This window comes from Stegostoma tigrinum, chromosome X, assembly GCF_030684315.1.
Source record: "Stegostoma tigrinum isolate sSteTig4 chromosome X, sSteTig4.hap1, whole genome shotgun sequence".
Taxonomy (NCBI): domain Eukaryota; kingdom Metazoa; phylum Chordata; class Chondrichthyes; order Orectolobiformes; family Stegostomatidae; genus Stegostoma; species Stegostoma tigrinum.
Window position 1 is genome coordinate 5,700,627 of NC_081404.1, and position 22,569 is coordinate 5,723,195.

The following is a 22,569-nucleotide window of genomic DNA, read 5'->3' on the forward strand; positions in this document are numbered from 1 at the left end:
CACATCAAATACATTTCCATCATCGATTCTCCTGGTTACCTCATTAAAGAGAAATAGCGATCAAAACCTTCCCATAATAAATCCATGTTGGCTGTCCCTGATTCCTCCCCAGTTGTGTTCCTTAGAATTTTTTCTAATCATTTCCACATTTTTGTTGTTAGATTGACCAGCCTGTATTTTCTTGGTGTATTTCTAAAATTTCTTAATGATTGGAAAATGCTAATAACTTCCATTTCTCTGCTACCACACCTGTGCCAAGGATTCAGTAATAATAGATAACAAGGTGTAGAGCTGGATGAACACAGCAGGCCAAGCAGCATCAGAAGAGCAGGAAAGCTGACGTTTCGGATCTGGACCCTTCTTCAGAAAAATTTTTTTTTTCTCTTCTGAAGGAAGGTCCAGACCCGAAATGACAGCTTTCCTGCACCTCCGATGCTGCTTGGCCTGCTGTGTTCATCCAGCTCTACGCTGGCCTGCTGTGTTCATCCAGCTCTACGCCTTGTTATCTCAGATTCTCCAGCATCTGCAGTTCCTACTATCTCTGCAAGGATTCAGTAATGACGCTTTGGGCATCTGCTATCACCTCTATATCTCATGCAACCATCCATCTCACCCAGAACTGCAGAATTAGCCACTTTTGTGGCTGCTAACCCTTCCACTGTCTCTCTCTACATTAATTTCTTCAAAACATTCACAACTGTCCAAACTGATTTAGAGTTATAGAGTTGTACAATACAGAAACAGATCCTTCGGTCCAACTCGTCCATGCCAACCAGACATCCGAAATTAATCTCGTCCCATTTGCCAGAGGTTGGCCCATATGCCTCTAAACCCTTCCTATTCATAATTGTTCCAGCCTCCACCACTTCCTCTAGCACCTCATTCCATACACACACGACTCACTGTAGAAAAAAATTGCCCCTTAGGTCCCTTTTAAATCGTCCCCTTCTCATCTTAAATATGCCCCTCTAATTTTGGACTCTACTACCCTGGGGAAAAGACCTTTGCTATTCACCCTATCCACGCTCCTCATGATTTTATAAATCTCTGTAAGGAACCCCTCAGCCTCCAACACTCCAGTGAAAGTAGCCCCAGCCCTTTCAGCCTCGCTTGATAGCTCATACCCTCCAACCCTGGCAACATCCTTCGACGTTTTCTCTGAACCCTTCCAAGTTTCACAACATCCTTCCTGATATCTAAACCTGCATTGTTCTTTTCTTTTGTGAATCTGGTGCCAAGTAATCAGAAATACAAATATTTAGGTGCTGTTTTAAACCATCACTATGGCCACAAACTTCTGTAGTTTCCTTAATCCTAATCTTTATATCCAATATCATCCAGAGTTCTTCAGATATAATCGCACATTTGTTTTTAAGGGAACATTTTCACCGATGCTCCTGCTGTTCTCTACATGAGTACATCCCTTGGCCGTGATGGAAGTTTTTGACTCAACAAGGGGCTCCACTTGGACCAAATCGCAACTTTCTCTTATTAAAAGGAGGTTGTAAGAGTTAAGCGGGGATTTCTGTGTTTGCAGCAAAACCAAACGAGCAGAATTTCCCAAACTGATATTATACTCCAAAGTGGTTGATATCAGTGGAAGACGGTGGGAAAAATAAAGGATTATCTGGATAAGAAAAAAAGGGGAATGAGGATGAATTAAGCAGATAAATGAGGCATCAAGTGGTCAGAGAGACAGAGTCAGGCTAGGCCAAGTGACAGAAGCTTTGCTTGACTGCGGAAAGTGGTGCAGCCAAAACAGGAGACATCAGTTTATTACGTGATTCTGCAGTGACCAGGCATGAATTTCAACAATTAACTGTGGTAGTTACAGTGTAAAGTAGTAAAACATCTTTTCATTCTGAAATCGGCAGAGTCCAATTTGAAGCAGCAGAAGACAGAGACTTTCCGTGTTCCTTTGAACGAACAATCGCCTGAAATTGAGACTCATATAGAACATAGAACATAGAACAGTACAGCACAGAACAGGCCCTTCAGCCCACAATGTTGTGCCGTTCATTGATCCTCATGTATGCACCCTCAAATTTCTGTGACCATATGCATGTCCAGCAGTCTCTTAAATGACCCCAATGACCTTGCTTCCACAACTGCTGCTGGCAACGCATTCCATGCTCTCACAACTCTCTGTGTAAAGAACCCGCCTCTGACATCCCTTCTATACTTTCCTCCAACCAGCTTAAAACTATGACCCCTCGTGCTAGCCATTTCTGCCCTGGGAAATAGTCTCTGGCTATCAACTCTATCTATGCCTCTCATTATCTTGTATACCTCAATTAGGTCCCCGCTCCTCTTCCTTTCCTCCAATGAAAAGAGACTGAGCTCAGTCAACCTCTCTTCATAAGATAAGCCCTCCAGTCCAGGCAGCATCCTGGTAAACCTCCTCTGAACCCTCTCCAAAGCATCCACATCTTTCCTATAATAGGGCGACCAGAACTGGACGCAGTATTCCAAGTGCGGTCTAACCAAAGTTTTACAGAGCTGCAACAAGATCTCACGACTCTTAAACTCAATCCCCCTGTTAATGAAAGCCAAAACACCATCTGCTTTCTTAACAACCCTGTCCACTTGGGTAGCCATTTTAAGGGATCTATGTATCTGCACACCAAGATCCCTCTGTTCCTCCACACTGCCAAGAATCCTATCCTTAATCCTGTACTCAGCTTTCAAATTCGACCTTCCAAAATGCATCATCTCGCATTTATCCAGGTTGAACTCCATCTGCCACCTCTCAGCCCATCTCTGCATCCTGCCAATGTCCCGCTGCAGCCTACAACAGCCCTCTATACTGTCAACGACACCTCCGACCTTTGTGTCGTCTGCAAACTTGCTGACCCATCCTTCAATCCCCTCATCCAAGTCATTAATAAAAATTACAAACAGTAGAGGCCCAAGGACAGAGCCCTGTGGAACCCCACTCACCATTGACTTCCAGGCAGAATATTTTCCTTATACTACCACTCGCTGTGTTCTGTTGGCCAGCCAATTCGGTATCCAGAATGATCAATCAGTAGAACGAAAAACAACAAAATCTCTCTGTCTCCATAATATCCTCCAAGAACACGACCACTTCCTGATTCCATAAGCTCTTCCAACAACATCGACTCTCCATGTCTGCATAATCTCTACCAGCAACACCACCTCTCCCTATCTCCATCATCTGCGCCAGTAACACCACCTCTCCCTATCTCCAGCATCTCATCCAGCAATATCACCTCTCCCTATCTCCAACATCTCCTCCCACAACACCACCTCTCCCTATCTCCATCACCTCCTCCCACAACACCACCTCTCCCTATCTCCATCATCTCCTCCAGCTACACCACTTCTCCCTATCTCCATCATCTCATCCAGTAACACCACCTCTCCCTATCTCCATCATCTCCCCCAGCAACACCACCTCCCCCGAACTCAATCATCTCCTCCAGCAACACCACCTCCACCTATCTCAATCGTCTCCCTCAGCAACACCACCTCTCCCTAACTGCATCATCTCCCCCAGCAACACCACCTCTCCCGATCTCCATAATCTCCCACAGCAACACCACCTCTCCCGATCTCCATAATCTCCCCCAGCAACACCACCTCTCCCGATCTCCATCATCTCCCCCAGCAACACCACCTCCCCCGAACTCAATCATCTCCTCCAGCAACACGAACTCCACCTATCTCAATCGTCTCCCCCAGCAAAACCACCTCTCCCGTACTGCATCAACTCGTCCAGCAAGACCACCTCTCCCATACTGCATCAACTCGTCCAGCAACACCACCTCTCCCTAACTCCATAATCGCCCCCAGCAAAACCACCCCTCCCTAACTCCATCATCTCCTCCAGCAACCCCACCTCTCCCTATCTCCATCATCTCCAACAGCAACACGACCTCTCCCTAACTCCATCATCTCCTCCAGCAACACCAAATCTCCCTGTCTACATAATCTCCTCCAACACCACCTCTCCCTATCTCCATAATTTATTTCAGGGACATCACATCACCATGTGTCCAAAATCTCCTGCAGCAACACCACCTCTCACTAACTCCATCATCTCCTCCAGCAGCACCACTTCTGCCGATCTCCATAATCTCCCCCAGCAACACCACCTCTCCCAATCTCCATAATCTGCCTCAGCAACACCACCTCTCCCTGACTCCATCATCTCCTCCATGAATACCACCTCTCCCTAAATCCATTATCTCCCCCAGCAACACCACCTCTGCCGATCTCCATAATCTCCCCCAGCAACACCACCTCTCCCTGTCTCCATCATCTCCCCTAGCAACACCACTTCTCCCTATCTCCATCATCTCCTCCAGCAACACAACATCTCCCTATGCCCATCATCTCCCCCAGCAACACCACCTCTCCTTATCTCCATCATGTCCCACTGCAACACCACCTTGCCCTAACTCCATCATCTCCTCCAGCAACACCACCTCTCCCTGGCTCCATCATCTACTCCAGCAACACCACCTCCCCCTAACTCCATAATCTCGTCCAGCAAAACCACCTCCCGCTATCTCCATCATTTCCCACAGCAACGCCAACTCTTGCTAACTCCATAATCTCCTCCCTCAACAAAACCTCCCCCTATCTCCATAATCTCCCCCAGAAACACCACCTCTCCCGAACACCATCACATCCACCCACAACACCACCTCTCCCTATCTCCATCATCTCCTCCAGCAACACCACCTCTCCCTAACTCCATCATCTCCTCCAGCAACACCACCGCTCCCTAACTCCATCATCTACTATCGGCAACACAACCTCACCCTATCTCCATCATCTCATCCAGCAACACCACCTCTCCGACATCCATCATCTCCCCCAGCAACATCACCTCCCCCTATCGCAATCAGCTCCACCAGCAACACCACCTCTCCCTATCTCCATCATTTCCCCCAGCAACACCACCTCCCCCTATCGCAATCAGCTCCACCAGCAACACCACCTCTCCCTATCTCCATCATCTCCTCCAGCAACACCACCTCTCCCTGTCAAAATAATCTCCCCCAGCAACACCGCCTCTCCCGATCTCCAAAGTCTCCTCCAGCAACACCACCTCTCCCAATCGCCATAATCTCCCCCAGCAACACCATTTCTCCCCAACTCCATCATCTCCTCCCACAACACCACCGCTCCCTATCTCCATTATCACGTCCAGCAACACCACCTCTCCCTATCTCCATCATCTCCTCCCACAAGACCACCTTCTCCTTTCTCCATCATCTCCCACAGCAACGCCACCTCTCCATAACTCCATAATCTTCTCCCACAACACCACCTCACCCTATTTCCATCATCTCCTCCAGCAACACCACCTCTCCCTAACTCCATCATCTCCTCCAGCAACACCACCGCTCCCTAACTCCATCATCTACTATCGGCAACACAACCTCACCCTATCGCCATCATCTCATCCAGCAACACCACCTCTCCGACATCCATCATCTCCCCCAGCAACATCACCTCCCCCTATCGCAATCAGCTCCACCAGCAACACCACCTCTCCCTATCTCCATCATTTCCCCCAGCAACACCACCTCCCCCTATTGCAATCAGCTCCCCCAGCAACACCACCACTCCCTATCTCCATCATCTCCTCCAGCAACACCACCACTCCCTAGCTCCATCATCTCCTATCGGCAACACAACCTCACCCTATCTCCATCATCTCCACCCACAACACGACCTCTCCCTATCTCCATCATCTCTTCCAGGAACATCACATCTCCATGTGTCAAAAATCTCCTCCAACAACACCACCTCTCCCTATGCCTTTAAGCTACTCCCGCAACACCACATCTCCCTATCTCCATCATCTCCTCCAGCAACACCACTTCTCCCTATATCCATCATCTCCTCCAGCAACACCACCTCTCCTGATCTCCATCATCTCCCCCAGCAACACCACCTCTCCCTATCTCCATCAACTCGCCCAACAACACCACCCCTCCCAATTTCCATCATCTATCCCAGCAAAACAGGCTCTCCCTGCCTCCATCATCTTGTCAGCAACACCACCTCTCCCTAACTCCATCATCTCGTCAGGCAACAGCACCTCTCCTGTTCACCATCATCTCCGCCAGCAACCCCACCTCTCCCTGTCTCCATCATCTCATCCCACAACACCACCTCTCCCTATCTCCAACATCTCTGCCAGCAACACGACCTCTCCCTATCTCCATCATCTCCTCCAGCAACACCACCTCTCCCTGTCTACATAATCTCATCCAACACCACCTCTCCCTATCTCTATCATCTCTTCCAGGAACATCACATCTCCATGTGTTCAAAATCACCTCCAGCAACACCACCTCTCCCTACCTCCATCATCTCCTCCAGCAAAACCACCTCTCCCTATCTCCATCATCTACTCTAGCAACATCACCTCTCACCATCTCCATCATCTCGTCCAGCAACACCACCTCTCCTGATCTGCATCATCTCATCCAGCAACACCACCTCTCCCTATCTACGTCATCTCGTCCAGCAACACCAACTCTCCCTATCACCACGATCTCCACCAGCAACACCACCTCTCCCTAACTCCATCATCTCCTCCAGCAACACCAACTCTCCATATCTCCATCATCTCGTCCAGCAACACCACCTCTCCCTAAATCCATCATCTCATCCAGCAACACCAACTCTCCCGATCTCCATCATCTCCCCCAGCAACACCACCCCTCCCAATTTCCATCATCTTTCCCAGCAAAACCAGCTCTCCCTATCTCCAACATCTTGTCAGCAACACCACCTCTCCCTAACTCTATCATCTCGTCCAGCAACAGCACCTCTCCCGTTCACCATCATCTCCTCCAGCAACACCAACTCTCCCGCTCTCCAACATCTCCTCCAGCAACACAACATCTCCCTATCTCCATCATCTCCTCCGGCAACACCACCTCTCCATGTCTACATAATCTCGTCCAACACCACCTCTCCCTATCTCTATCATCTCTTCCAGGAAGATTACATCTCCATGTGTCCAAAATCTCCACCAGCAACACCACATCTTGCTATCTTCTTAATCTACTCCTGCAACATGAAATCTCCCTATCTCCAATATCTCCTCCAGCAACACCACCTCTCCCTATCTCCATCATCTCCTCCAGCAACACCACCTCTCACTATCTCCATCATCTCGTCCAGCAACACCACCTCTCCCGATCTGCATCAACTCCTCCAGCAACACCACCTCTCCCTATCTCCATCATCTCGTCCAGCGACACCATCTCTCCCTATGTCCATCATCTCATCCAGCAAAACCAACTCTCCCTGTCTCCATCATCTTGTCCAGCAACATCACCTCCCCCTAACTCCGTCATCTCCTCTGGCAACACCAACTCTCCGTATCTCCATATCTCGTCCAGCAACACCACCTCTCGCTAAATCCATCATCTTCTCCAGCAACACCACCTCTCCCTGTCTCCATCAACTCCCCCAGCAACACCACCCCTCCCAATTTCCATCATCTTTCCCAAAAAAACCAGCTCTCCCTGTCTCCATCATCTTGTCAGCAACACCATCTCTCCCTAACTCCAACATCTCGTCCAGCAACAGCACCTCTCCCATTCACCATCATCTCCTCCAGCAACACCAACTCTCCCTATCTCCATCATCTCATCCAGCAACACCACCTCTCCCTATCGCCATCATCTCCTCCAGCAAAATCACCTCTACCTATCTCTATAACCTCTTCCAGGAACATCACATTTCCATGTATCCAAAATCTCCTCCAGCAACACCACCTCTCCCAAACTCCTTAATCTCACCCGGCAACACCACCTCTCCCGATCTCCATAATCTGCCCCAGCAACACGACCTCTCCATAACACCATCATCTCCTCCAGCAATACCACCTCTACGTATCTAAATCATCTCCTCCAGCAACAACACCTCTCCCTATCTCCATCATCTCCTCCAGCAACACCACCTCTCCCTATCTCCATCATCTCCTCTAGCAAAACTACCTCTCCCAATCTACATCATCTCCTCCAGCAACACCACCTCTACGTATCTAAATCATCTCCTCCAGCAACAACACCTCTCCCTATCTACATCATCTCGTCCAGCAACACCACCTCTCCCTATCTGCATCATCACATCAAGCAACACCACCTCGCCCCATCTCCAGCATCTCGTCCAGCAACACCACCTCTCCCTATCACCACGATCTCCTCCAGCAACACCACCTCTCCCTATTTCCATCAGCTGCTCCAGCAACACCACTTCTCCCTGTGCCCATTATCTCGTCGAGCAACAACACCTCTCCCGATCTCTATCATCTCATCCATCAACACCACCTCTCCCTATCTCCATCATCTCCTCCAGCAACACCACCCCTCCCTGTCTACATAATCTCCTCCAACACCAGCTCTCCCTACCTCCATCATCTCTTCCAGGAACATCACATCTCCATGTGTCCAAAATCTCCTCCAGCAACACCACCTCTTGCTATCTCCTTAATCTACTCCTGCAACACGATATCTCCCTATCTCTAAAATCTCCTCTAGCAACACCACATCTCCCTATCTCCAGCATCTCCTCCAGCAACACCACATCTCTCTATCTGCATCATCTCGTCCAGCAACACCACCTCTCCCTATCTCCATCATCTCGTCCAGCAACACCACCTCTCCCTATCTCCATCATCTCGTCCAGCAATACCACCTCTCCCTATCTCCATAATCTCCGCCAGCAACACCATCTCTCCCTAGCTCCATCATCTCTTCCAGCCACACCACCTCTCCCGATCTCCATCATCTCCTCCAGCAACACCACCTCTCCCTATCTCCATCATCTCTTCCAGCCACACCACCTCTCCCTTTCTCCATCACCTCCTCCAGCAATACCAACTCTCCCTATCACCACGATCACCTCCAGCAACACCACCTCTCCTATATCTCCATCATCAGCTCCAGCGATACCACCTCTCCCTGACTCAATTATCTCGTCCCGCAACACAACCTCTCCCGATCTCCATCATCTCATCCATCAACACCACCTCTCCCTATCTCCATCATCTCCCCCAGCAACACCACCTCTCCCTGTCGACATAATCTCCTCCCACACCATCTCTCCCTATCTCCATCATCTATTTCAGGAACATCACACCTCCATGTGTCCAAAATCTCCTCCAGCAACACCACCGCTCGCTATCTCCTTAATCTACTCCCGCAACACGATCTCTCCCTATCTCCAAAATCTCCTCCAGCAACACCACCTCTCCCTATCTCCATCATCTCGTCCAGCAACTCCACCTCTCCCTATCACCACAATCTCCTCCAGCAACACCACCTCTCCCTAACTCCATCAACTCCCCCAGCAAAACCAGCTCTCCCTGTCTCCATCATCTTGTCCAGCAACATCACCTCTCCCGAACTCCATCATCTCGTCCAGCAACATCACTGCTCTCGATCTCGATCATATCCTTCAGCAACACCACCTCCCCTTATTTCCATCATCTCCCCCAGTGACACCACCTCTCCCAAACACCATCATCTCCTCCCACAACACCACCTCTCCCTGTATACATAATCTCTTCCAGGAACATCACATCTCTGTGTGTCCAAAATCTCCTCCAGCAACACCACCTCTCCCTATCTCCATAATATCCTCTAGCAACACCAACTCTCCGGATCTCCACCAACTCATCCAGCAACACGACCTCTCCCTATCTGCAACATCTCATCCAGCCACACCACCTCTACCTAACTCCATCATCTCGTCCCGCAACACCACCTCTCCCTATCACCACGATCGCCTCCAGCAACACCACCTCTCCCTATCTCCATCATCTGCTCCAGCAATACCACCTGTCCCTGACTCAATTATCTCGTCCAGCAACACAACCTCTCCCGCTGTCCATGATCTATTACAGGAACACCACCTCCCCCTAACTCCATCATCTCCCCCAGCAACACCACGTCTCACTGCTTACATAAACTCCTCCATCACCACCTCTCCCTATCTCCATAATCTCTTCCAGGAGCATCACATCTCCATATATCCAAAATCTCCTCCAGCAACACCACCTCTCCCTATCTCACTCATCTCCTCTAGCAACACCACTTCTCCCTAACTCCATCATCTCCTCCAGCAACACCACCTCTCCCGATCTCCATCATCTCCTCCATCAACACCACCTCTCCCGATTTCCATCATCTCCTCCAGCAACACCACCTCTCCCTAACTCCATAATCTCCCCCAGCAACGCCATCTCCCCCTATCTCCATCATCTCCTCCAGCAAGACCAACTTTCGCTGTCCCCATCATCACCCCCAGCAACACCAGCTCTCCCTGTCTCCATCATCTTGTCCAGCAACACCACCTCTCCCTAATTCAATCATCTCGTCCAGCAACACCACCTCTCACAATCTCCGTCATCTCTTCCAGCAACCGCAAATCTCCCTCTCTCCATCATCTCCTCCCACACCACCACCTCTCCCTATCTCCATCATCTCCTCCAGCAACCCCACCTCTCCCTAACTCCATCAACTCCCCCAGCAAAACCAGCTCTCCCTGTCTCCATCATCTTGTCCAGCAACATCACCTCTCCCGAACTCTATCATCTCGTCCAGCAACATCACTGCTCCCGATCTCCATCATATCCTCCAGCAACACCACCTCCCCTTATTTCCATCATCTCCCCCAGTGACACCACCTCTCCCAAACACCATCATCTCCTCCCACAACACCACCTCTCCCTGTCTACATAATCTCTTCCAGGAACATCACATCTCTGTGTGTCCAAAATCTCCTCCAGCAACACCACCTCTCCCTATCTCCATCATCTCATCCAGCAACACCACCTCTCCCTATCTCCATAATATCCTCTAGCAACACCAACTCTCCGGATCTCCACCAACTCATCCAGCAACACGACCTCTCCCTATCTGCATCATCTCATCCAGCCACACCACCTCTACCTAACTCCATCATCTCGTCCCGCAACACCACCTCTCCCTATCACCACGATCGCCTCCAGCAACACCACCTCTCCCTATCTCCATCATCTGCTCCAGCAATACCACCTGTCCCTGACTCAATTATCTCGTCCAGCAACACAACCTCTCCCGCTGTCCATGATCTATTACAGGAACACCACCTCCCCCTAACTCCATCATCTCCCCCAGCAACACCACCTCTCACTGCTTACATAAACTCCTCCATCACCACCTCTCCCTATCTCCATAATCTCTTCCAGGAGCATCACATCTCCATATATCCAAAATCTCCTCCAGCAACACCACCTCTCCCTATCTCACTCATCTCCTCTAGCAACACCACTTCTCCCTAACTCCATCATCTCCTCCAGCAACACCACCTCTCCCGATCTCCATCATCTCCTCCAGCAACACCACCTCTCCCGATCTCCATCATCTCCTCCAGCAACACCACCTCTCCCTAACTCCATAATCTCCCCCAGCAACGCCATCTCCCCCTATCTCCATCATCTCCTCCAGCAAGACCAACTTTCGCTGTCCCCATCATCACCCCCAGCAACACCAGCTCTCCCTGTCTCCATCATCTTGTCCAGCAACACCACCTCTCCCTAATTCAATCATCTCGTCCAGCAACACCACCTCTCACAATCTCCGTCATCTCTTCCAGCAACCGCAAATCTCCCTCTCTCCATCATCTCCTCCCACACCACCACTTCTCCCTATCTCCATCATCTTCTCCAGCAACGCCACCTCTCCCTATCTCCGTCATCTCCTCCCACAAAACCACCTCCCCCTATCTCCATCATCTCCTCCAGCAACGCCACCTCTCCCTATCTCCATCATCTCCTCCAGCAACACCACCTCTCCCTGTCGACGTAATCTCCTCCAACACCAACTCAGCGTATCTCCATCATCTCTTCCAGGAACATCACATCTCCATGTGTCCAAAATCTCCTCCAGCAACCCCACCTCTCCCTATCTCCATCATCTCGTCCAGCAACACCACCACTCCTTATCTGCATCACCTCGTCCAGCATCACCACCTCTCCCAATCTCCATCATCTGGTCCAGCAACACCACCACTCCCTGTCGCCATTATCTCGTCCAGCAAGACAATACTTTCCCTGTCTCCATCAGCACAACCAGCAACACCAGCTCTCCCTGTCTGCATCATCTTGTCCAACAACACACCCCCTCCCCAACTCAATCATCTTGTCCAGCAACACCACCTCTCCAATCTCCATCATGTCCTCCAGCAACACCACCTCTCCCAATCTCCATCATCTCCTCCCACATCACCACTTCCCCCGATCTCCATCATCTCCCCCAGCAACACCACCTCTCCCTATCTCCATTATCTCGTCCAGCAACACCACCTCGCCATATCTCCATCATCTCCCCCAGCAACACCACCTCTCCCTATCTCCATCATCTTCTCCAGCAACACCACCTCTCCCTATCTCCATCATCTCCCCCAGCAACACCACCTCTCCCTATCTCCATTATCTCCTCCAGGAACACCACCACTCCCTATCTCCATCATCTCCTACCACAACACCCCCTTCCCTATCTCCATCATCTCGTCCAGCAACACCACCTCTCCCTATCTCCTTACTCTACTCCCGCAACACCAGCTCTCCCTATCTCCATGATCTCGTCCAGCAACACCACATCTCCCTATCTCCATCATCCCCTCCAGCAACACCACATCTCGTTGTCTTCATAATATCCTCCAGCAACTCCACCTCTCCCTATCTCCATAATCTCCCCCAGGAACATCACATCTCCATGTGTCCAAAATCTCCCCCAGCAACTCCGCCTCCCCCTGCCTCCATAATCTCCTCCCACAACACCACTTCTCCCTGTCTACATAATCTCCTCTAGCAAAACCACCTCTCCCTACTTCCATAATCTCCCCCAACAACACCAAATCTCCCTATATGCATTGACTCTTCCAGCAACACTACCTCTTTCCTCTCTCCATGACATCCTCCAGCAACACCACCTCCTTGCAATAATTCCACTGAGACTGGTATTGCATCCTTTATTTTCATTTGCATAGTACATGACACTGATTCAGCTCGCTCAATGCTGGCTCTTAGAATGAACAGAATCTCTGACACTTTTGATTATATCCATCAGCCAGGGCTCCCTGTTTGGACCAGGTTAACAGCCCCAACTATGGAGCTCATATTTTATGAGGTGCAACAACAAAGTTGCTGGAAAGGCTCAGCAGTCCTGGAAGCATTTGTGAAGGAAAAAAACAGAGTTAACATTTCGGGGCCAGTGACCCTTCCCCAGAACTGATGGGCACCTGTCTGACCTTGTTACAATCACGACATCCGTCCCTCTCTGAATCCTGAGACATAATCCTGTTCTTTGTCCTGTAGCTTCTCCCAGAACATTTTCACACCAGGTCCGGTTCCTCCGACTCTGCCTTGGATACTGGTAGCATATACCAGACAGTAACCCACCCGTAGCGTCTCAGCCAAAACTCATCTTCTTCATCAGGCAGTAATGGCATCAAAGCTGTCATGTCCATCTCATCCTCAGAGGTTCCTTCAAAGCTAGGCAGATTGGGAGAACCCATGGGCCCTGACAGCCGTGCTAGATATTCTGAGCGGCTGGGTATGTTTTGCTCCTTTCTTGCTTTCATGTGATTCACATGTTTGTTCACATCCACCTCGCTGACCCGAACTTTGGACATCACCGGACCTGGCCTCACATCGACCATGCCTCTTATCCATGCAGGCCCATTCCTTAGCTTTTGACGCCAAACTTGTCCCCTGAAGTAAACTGCATCCCTCACCTCGTGGAGTCTTGTGTCCAGCATTGGCATTCCTGAAGCCATTTCACTGCCCCCCCCCCCATCCCAGGCTTGAGATAAACAGGTTCGACCTGCTGTGGACTCTTCTCCCTATCAGTAACTTTGCTGGACCTTGTCCCTGTAGTTGCGTGAGGGGTGTTCCTATAATCAAATCGGAACTGGGGCAGTTTGATATTGAGTAAAGTTGTGGGCTGTTTCCTTAAGCCTGCCTTCAAGGTTTGCCACTTTGAATGGGCATCCACAATGACTAAAAACATTGAGCCCATGAAAGGACTGGCATAATTGATGTGGAACCGAGTTCAGTGTTGACCCAGCTATTCGCACAAATGTGGGCAGTGCTGCTGCTGGTTGTAATTTCTGTCCTTGTTGGCACTCTGGGCACTGCCCCACCAATGCCCCACTGTCGGCATCCAATCCTGACCACCAGACGTAACGTCTCAGCAACACAGAGTCATAGAGCTGTACAGTATGGAAACAGAGCCTTCTGTCCAACACGTCCATGCTGGAGACCCCTGGATGACCCTGATGGAGCTCAGCCAGTATCTGGCAGCAGCATTTTCTCGGGACAACCACTCATGCTCCCCATAATAAAATGCCATCCTAATGATCTGGTCTCTCCAGGTCCAGAAAGCTTTCAGTTCTGGTTGTGATTTTGCCCCATCACCACCAGCTCTTTCAGCTTTGTCAGGACAGGGTCCTTTTGTGTCCACAGTCTGATATTACCTGCGGTGACCAGAAGAGTGTCCAGAAAGTCGAAAACCAGAATGGACTCTTCCAGTGGTGGCACTGTCAGTGATAATCATCAGTGGGATGCAGCACAAGGAATCCGCATTTGCCAATTGGCGTCCTGGATGGTAATCCAACTTACAATTGTATGCACTGAGAATAAGGGCCCACCACTGAATTTGAACTGAAGCTATGGGCAGTATAGTCCTGTCCTCTTTCAGTAGGCTGAGCAGTGGTTTATGGTCTGCTACTGCTACAAATTTGTGGCCATAAAGCTATTGGTACGACTTCCTCACACCGAAGATCACCGCCAAACCATCCTTCTTTATCCAAGTGTATCTTCATTCTGCCAAAATCCAGGAAGCATACACCTTCAGGCATTCCTCTCTGCTGGGCCACCAGTGAGCCAACACTATCCATTTATCATACAGGAGAAATGCTGAAGCACTATGTCCAATTTCTCCTTGTGCTCTTTATTGGTCTTCCCAGTTATGAGCACGTCATCCAGATAAATAGCAACCTGGTGTAGGCCTTGTAAAATGTTCTCCATCATCCACTGGAAATTGATACCCCAAATGACAGTTTCATACTTTGGTACAAACCCTCATGGGTATTAATTGTAGCAATCTTCTGGGAATCCTCATCAAACTGGAATTGCAGGTACACATGGCTCATGTCCAGCTTTGTGAAGGACAGCACCCCCCTGCCAGCTTTCTGTATAAATTCTCTATGTGAGGGATTGTATTTATCCAGCTGTAAGAAGTGGTTTACTGTTTGTTTAAAATCCCCACAAAGGCAAACTGAGCCACCAGGCTTCACGATTGGTATGACCGGGTGCTGCCCATTCCACAAACTGGACTGGTTTGATGATTCCTTTGCTTCCTAGCCTCCTGTTATCCCAGGTTCTCGAGCTTTGGCAGTTCCTACTATCTCTGGTTTGATGATACCTTCACTTCCCAGCCTCCTGTTATCCCAGATTCTCCAGCATTGGCAGTTCCTACTATCTCCGGTTTGATGGTTCCTTCGCTTCCCAGCCTCCTGTTATCCCAGATTCTGCAGCATTGGCAGTTCCTACTATCTCCGGTTTGATGGTTCCTTTGCTTCCCAGCCTCCTGTTATCCCAGATTCTCCAGCATTGGCAGTTCCTGCTATCACTGAAACAACTGTGCCAGTCTCAAACTCCATTAGGACCAGGTGACCATTTAGCCAGACATTTATTTTGATTGCTTCTGATTTGGATGTTGATATGCAGTGTAACCGTTCCAGATCAGCTGTAGGAGGTAGGTTCTGTTGGAGGAGGACAAGTTCTGAGGAAGGGTCACTTGACCCGAAACATTAACTCTGTTTTCTCCCTGTCAGATGCTGCTAGACCTGCTGAGCTTTTCCAGCAACATTGTTTTTGCTCCTGATTTACAGTTCTTTTGGTTTTTATTCAGATGTAGGAGGACTTTTGAGGGTGTGCAGTCTCCTGGACACCAGCCTATTAGTTCACTTACTCTAATCAGGTCTAATGGGACTCTCTAGCTGTCTCAAGTCCGCATACAAGCAGCAACTACAATGATTTGCCAGCCCAGTTCCAGAAGAAAATTTTAACCATTTGGCTGAGGTTTGGCTTTGTTTTGGAGCTTTGCTGTGGGCCGACAGAGAGTCCCTCTGCTTAAGATATGTCCTGAGTGAGGCTCTGCAATTGCCTTTACTCAAGAAGCATCCCCCAAGCTCAGTGGCGAGTGTGCCCACTTCCACTGGCATACTCTGTAACTCATATACTCCACTTGCCACATTTTCTAATGGCAAAGCAGTTGCAGTGCTTGTTTGAAGTTCAATTGGGCTTCAGCTAGTAGGTGCTTTTGCATGGTTACGTCGTTAGTCTCATTATCAAACAGTCCCTCAGCATTTCTTTTAGGATTAAACCAAAATCACATGCCACTGCCAGTCATTTTAACCTCATCAAAAATCCCAATATGGATTCCCCTGGTTCTCAAGTTGCTGAGTAAAACCAATAGCGTTTCAGAATTAGGGGAGGCTTGGGGATGGGGTTGAACCAAGTCATCAGCTCGTAAAAGGTTTCAATATCTGTTGCCTCCAGGAAAATTAAAGCTGCTAATAACCGAAAAAGCTGCAGGTCCACAAGCTATCAGGAGAATTACTCATTGTTTTTGTCTGGCCCAATTTGCCTGGAAAAATATAGTGCCTTCTTTCCACATACTGGGCTCAGTCTTCGATGGCAGGATCGAATGAGTCAAGCTTCTCAAATAGCCACATAATGCCAGAAATGCTTACCCCACTCAAAGATAACTCTTGCAAGTGAATCTCTTCAGGGACATGTTTTTCTCTCATTGCCACTGAACTAGCTCCATGAAGGCCGGCATCCCATCACCAAATCACCCTCAATTTACATGTGCATAATATATAAGACTGACCCAGCTAGGTCACAGTCAATTCTTGGGGTGAACAGAACCTCTGACACTCCTGTTTATATCTGTCAGCCAAGACTGCCTGATTGGACCAGATAAACAGCCCCAATCAAGGAACTCATACTCTATGGGATCCACTTGGTGACATCATTTCAATCACTACATACATTCAAAAGACATTTGGACAGGTACATGAATAGAAAAGTTTTAAAGGTATATGGGCCAAAAAGAAGACAAATGAGACTAATTCAGTTTAGGACACAGGGTCAGCATGGACAAGTTGGGCTGTAGGGCCTGTTTCCATGTTTTATAACTCTATGACTCCATGGTTCTATGGTCAGGATTTACCTTGTGTTGGGGAAAAGATAATTGAGTTATATGAAGAGTATTCTGTCAGACCTCCAACTTGCGCCTTTTCAAAATATATACTCTAATCAACCTGTTGGTAGATGTTAGCACACACATCTGGAGGAGCATTTGAGTCTCCTGGCTCAGAGGTAGGGATACTGCCACCACACCACAAGAACCCTTACCTTGTACCTTATGAATAAGGAGAGGTGTTGAATTACTTACCACTGAATATCCAGGCTTAACATGACTGGTTTGATCTTGCTGAGATCTTTGAAAGAATGCGTAAATTGAATAATCAGGAACAAACACATACAGTTGTGACAGATAACATCAAAGAAGCATTTGTCGATGGAATTTCTTGGGACCCTCAGAGGGTTTTCTCAGGGAGGGGAGTGAGTCCTGGAATCCCCTTCCTCTCAAGGCGGTGAATGCAGAATCTTTCAATATTTCAAAGACATGGTTAGAGAGATTCTTGACAAAGATTATCAGAGAGATGCAAGAATGTAGTGTTCAGGTTAAAAACAGATTGGCCATGACCTCAGTGAATGGCAAGGCAGACTCAAAGGACTGAGCAGACTTTATTGAACCATAAAACCATACAATACAGAAGAGGCCTTTCAGCCAAAACTACACTACCTTCTGCACAGTTCTCACTTTCCCTCACGTGGTCCACATCATTGAATGTTACGACATTACAAGTGCTCATCCAAATACTTTTCAAAGGCTGTGAAGTTAACACCCACCCCCAACACCAGAACCCAACCCAAGCAGTGCATTCCAGGCCCCCTTCAGCCTCTGAGACAAAATATTTTACCTCAGCTCCTCTTAAAACCAACTGACTTGCATTTTAAAATTACTCCAACAGCTGCTTTCTATCCACCCTGTCCATGCCACTCATAATCTTCAATATCTCTATAAGGTTCCCCCTCAATCTTCTCTGCTCTAAAAATAAACCTGACTCTGACCCAAGCAATAATCTTAATCCTAACACTAAACCTAAAACTAACCCTAAATCTAACCCTAACCCTAACCCTAAACCTAATCCTAACTCTAAATTTAACCCTAACCCGAAACATAACCCTAAATCTAAACCTAATCCTAACCCTAACAGTAACCTTAGCCCTAGCCCTAATCCTAATCCTAACCTTGACCCAAACCCTAACTCTAACTCTAACCCCAACCCTAACCTTAACCCTATCAGCTCCCCCATCAACCAAATCCCCCATCTTCTCCAAACAAAACAGTGCAACACTGACCCTAACCCTAACCCTATCGCAATAACCCTAAACCTAACCCTGACCCTAACCTTAATCCTATTGCAATAACTCTAACCCTAAACCTAAACCTAACCCTAATGCTAACCCTAAATCTAACCCAAACGCTAACCCTTACCCATAAGCCTAACTCTAACCATAACACTAACCCTAACATGACCTGTAAGCCTTACCTTAGCCCTATCCCTAACCTTAAACCTAAACCCTCAGCTGTGCCTGCACAAAAGATAATAACCCTGATCCTTGCCCTAACCCTATTGCAATAATTCTAACCCTAAACCTAAGCCTATCATAATAACTCTAACTCTAACTCTAACCCTAACAGTAACTCAAACTCTAGATGGGACACTTTCTCTGTTCCATAGAAATCAACGTGACCCTAACCCTAACCCTAACCCTAACCTACCCATGACCCTAGCCCTAGCTCTTACCTTAATCCAATTACAATAACTCTAACCCTAAACTTAACCCCAAAACTAAACTTAACCCAATCAGGTCCTACCTCAACTTTCTGTGCTCGAATGAAACCAACCCAATCCAACCTTAGCAATAACACTAACCCTGATCCTAATCCTAACTCTAACAGTAATCCTGACCCTAACCAAAACTTTAACCCGGAGATAATAACCTAATGCTAACCGTAACTCTAACTCTAACCCAAACCCTAACCCTAACCTGAACATCTCTGCTCCAAAGATTACAACCCTAAGCCAAAACTTGACTCTAACCCGAAGCCTAACACTAACCCTAAGACTAGCCATAACCCTCACACTGGCCCTATTCCTAACCCTAACCTTCTCTACTCCAAAGAAAGCAACCCAACCTTAACCTGATACTAACTCTATCCCTACCCCTGAACCTTACCCTGACCCTATCCCTAAACTTAGCCATAACCCTAACCCTAACCTGGCCATGACCCTATCCCTAACCCTAACCCTAATCCTAACTTGACCCTGATGCTGTCCCTAACCCTAACCCTATTCGGACGCTAATCCAAATCCTAATCCTAAATCTAACCCTGACCCAAACCCTAAGCCTAACCTTAACCTTGTATCTAACTCAAACTCTGAACCTAACCCTAACTCTGACACTGTCCTTAACTCTAACCTAACCCCAACCCTGACCCTAACCGTAATCTTAACCCTAACCTGATCCTGATTCTAACCGAAACGATAATCTTAATCTTGAACTTAACTCTAACTCTGACCCTAACCCCAACCCTGAACCTAACCTGACACTAACCTGACCCAAACCATAATCATTACCTTCATCTTGACACTAACCCTGACCCTTACCCTGGCCCTAACCAGAACCCTGATCCCAACACTAACCTTGACTCTGACCCTTACCCTTACCCTGATCCTGATCTTAACCCGAATGCTCTGTCTCTTGTTGATAGGTCAGCCTTGTCCAGCAGAGTCTCTCAGCAGGACCCTATTTTCTCCATCTAACGTTGTGCTATACTGCAACAAACACAACTGAGAATTAATGCAAATAGTGACCTATATCTGCAAACCTTTCACTGTCAAATTTTTAAAGACAATTTTCCATAATACCATTGTAAGGAGCGACAGTGTTTTATTATTGTCAAGTAAAAACAAGCAGCTTGTTCAGCAAAAAGACACTAATGAATAGAAACATCAACATGGTAAATTCTTCTGGTAGTTTGCAAGGATAGTTAGTACCAGGCCGTGTGCAAGTTTAAACTGGGTGCACTGACTCTGACAAGTTGAAACATTCCTCAAGGAATGAACCACAGAAAAGCAGTTGGAAGAGGGTTATAATCAACAGCTGAGCTTTAGTTCAAATATTGAGTAGCAATAATTTTTACTAAACACCAAATTTTAAATCTGATTTCTGGTTCTTGCTGGCTGGCTTCTCAAGTTGTGCTGATTCAGGGGCCCAGTAATTGAGCTCTGGCACTTGGATCTGGCTACTGTCCAAATATCGGGCCTACCTGCCAGAATGTACTGCTCCTTGGCTGTATTTCTAAGCCCTTATATAGCAGCTGCTCCTGTCTTCTGTTAGAGGACACTGGTCATTGCCAGCCCTGATTCTGAACCAAAATGTCAATTCACATGGAGAGGCAAGGGACAATGCTGAGGTATTAAATGAATCCTGTGCACGTGTATTTATGAAGGATGTAAATACTAACAAGGTGTCTGTAACAGAGCAGGAAGCACTGTTCAAAATTGGTTCAAAATTGACAAGAAGGAAGTGTTCCACACGTCAGTGTTACTTAAATTTTAGAAGGCACTGTCACCAGATCAGGTGCATTCAATGATATTTAAGGAAATTACAGTGGAAATTATAGCATCTCTGCCTATAATGCTTCAGTCTTCATTCAATGTAGAGTGGCAGGCACTAATCCTTTGTTCAAAGGTGATTGTAAGGGCAAACTGAGCAATTACAGACAAGTCAGTTTCACTTCGATGGTGGGGAAGTTTCTTGGAACATTTACTCTGGGTAGATTTTTCAGCCAGATGAGAAAAGGTGGGCTGCCTCGGAGGAGCCAGCGTAGATATCCAAAAGTATAAGTGCATAAGTCACCAGAAATTTCATTTCTAGGAAGAAGTAAATTAGAATAATGGTGTTTGTGTGATGCACATAGATGTCAAAAAATTATTTGACACAGTAAAACACAACATGATTTGTGAGTCAGATGATAGCTCATGGAATCAAATGGATAATATCAACATTTGTATAACATTGAAGAGCAATAGTTAAAGCAGAGTAGTGGTCAATGAATGCTCTTTAGGATAGAGGAAGGTTTGGAATGAAATTCACCAGGGGGATATATTGGGACCCTTGCTTTTCCCAATATGCATCAAATATCTGAGTTTTAGTAAGCAAGGGGGTAATTTCAAAGCTTCTAGTTATTACAAAACTTGGTACTGTAAACTGTGACTGTGCAGATCATTAACAGGACATAGTAAAGTTGATGGAGTGAGCAGAAAGTGAGCAGAAATTTCAACGCGGAGAAGTGTGAGGTGATGTTTTGTTGTTGGAGCAACATGGGCAGACAAAAGGTAGTACCATACTTAAGAATTGCAAGAGGGATGTGGGTCAATAGATCACTGGAGAAGGGAGGGCAGATGAAGGCAGAATATCATAATTTCGGCAGTATCCTCAGCTTGATTAAGGATGGCAAGGAGTGCAACAATGTTATGGATCAGATCAGACCCCCACAAAATAGTTTAAGAAGGGAGCCTAGACCCTGACTTCCTTTTGTTTCAAAGGCAAATGTAATGTGCTGTGTTCCAGATTTGATTTGATTGGTCAAACTATTCAACATTAAGCAAAACATAATTTATTTAAACACTTTCGTCAAAATGCCAGAAAAGAAAGAAAAACTTAGAATAACATATTTCTTTTGGGAAATAATAGCTGTAGTAACTATTCTTAAATATCTGTTCCAATATAGTAACATCCCATAAACACACTGCTTGACCAAACGGCAAATTCAGAAAAATAAATTTGTCTCACAGGTAACTCAGCAACAGAAAGAAACCCCAGTTTCTCACTGTAACTGAGAGAGGGAAAAGTTAGCCTCTACTTTATCAGAACTCTAACAGCTTCTACCCTGTTGAGACTCCAACAGCAACTGCATAAAGCTGAACTTAAAAACTAAAAGAAAAACTAGAAATCCTGGGTCTGTGAGAGCTGGTCACAACCAGCCAAGCTGCTTCTATTGTTCCAACTTTTAAAAAAAATTCCAAAGCCTCACAAGCTGTTTACTAGCTTTCCATGTAGGCTGGTTGGTACTTCTGTCATAAAACTTCTCTTTAAAAAGACCCAAGACAAAATAACCTCTTAAAGCCACAGCATCATCACAGTAGCAATGAGATTGAACTGAAGTTATCCAATTAGTTTGTTGTCCCTCTGTTGAATTAATGTGTACATTCTGGGCACCCACACTGTAGGAAGGAACTAAATGCATTTGAGCAAGTGCAGCAGAGGTTGACCATAAAGTGTCCAGGAGTGAGAAACTTCAGTGATGAGGATTA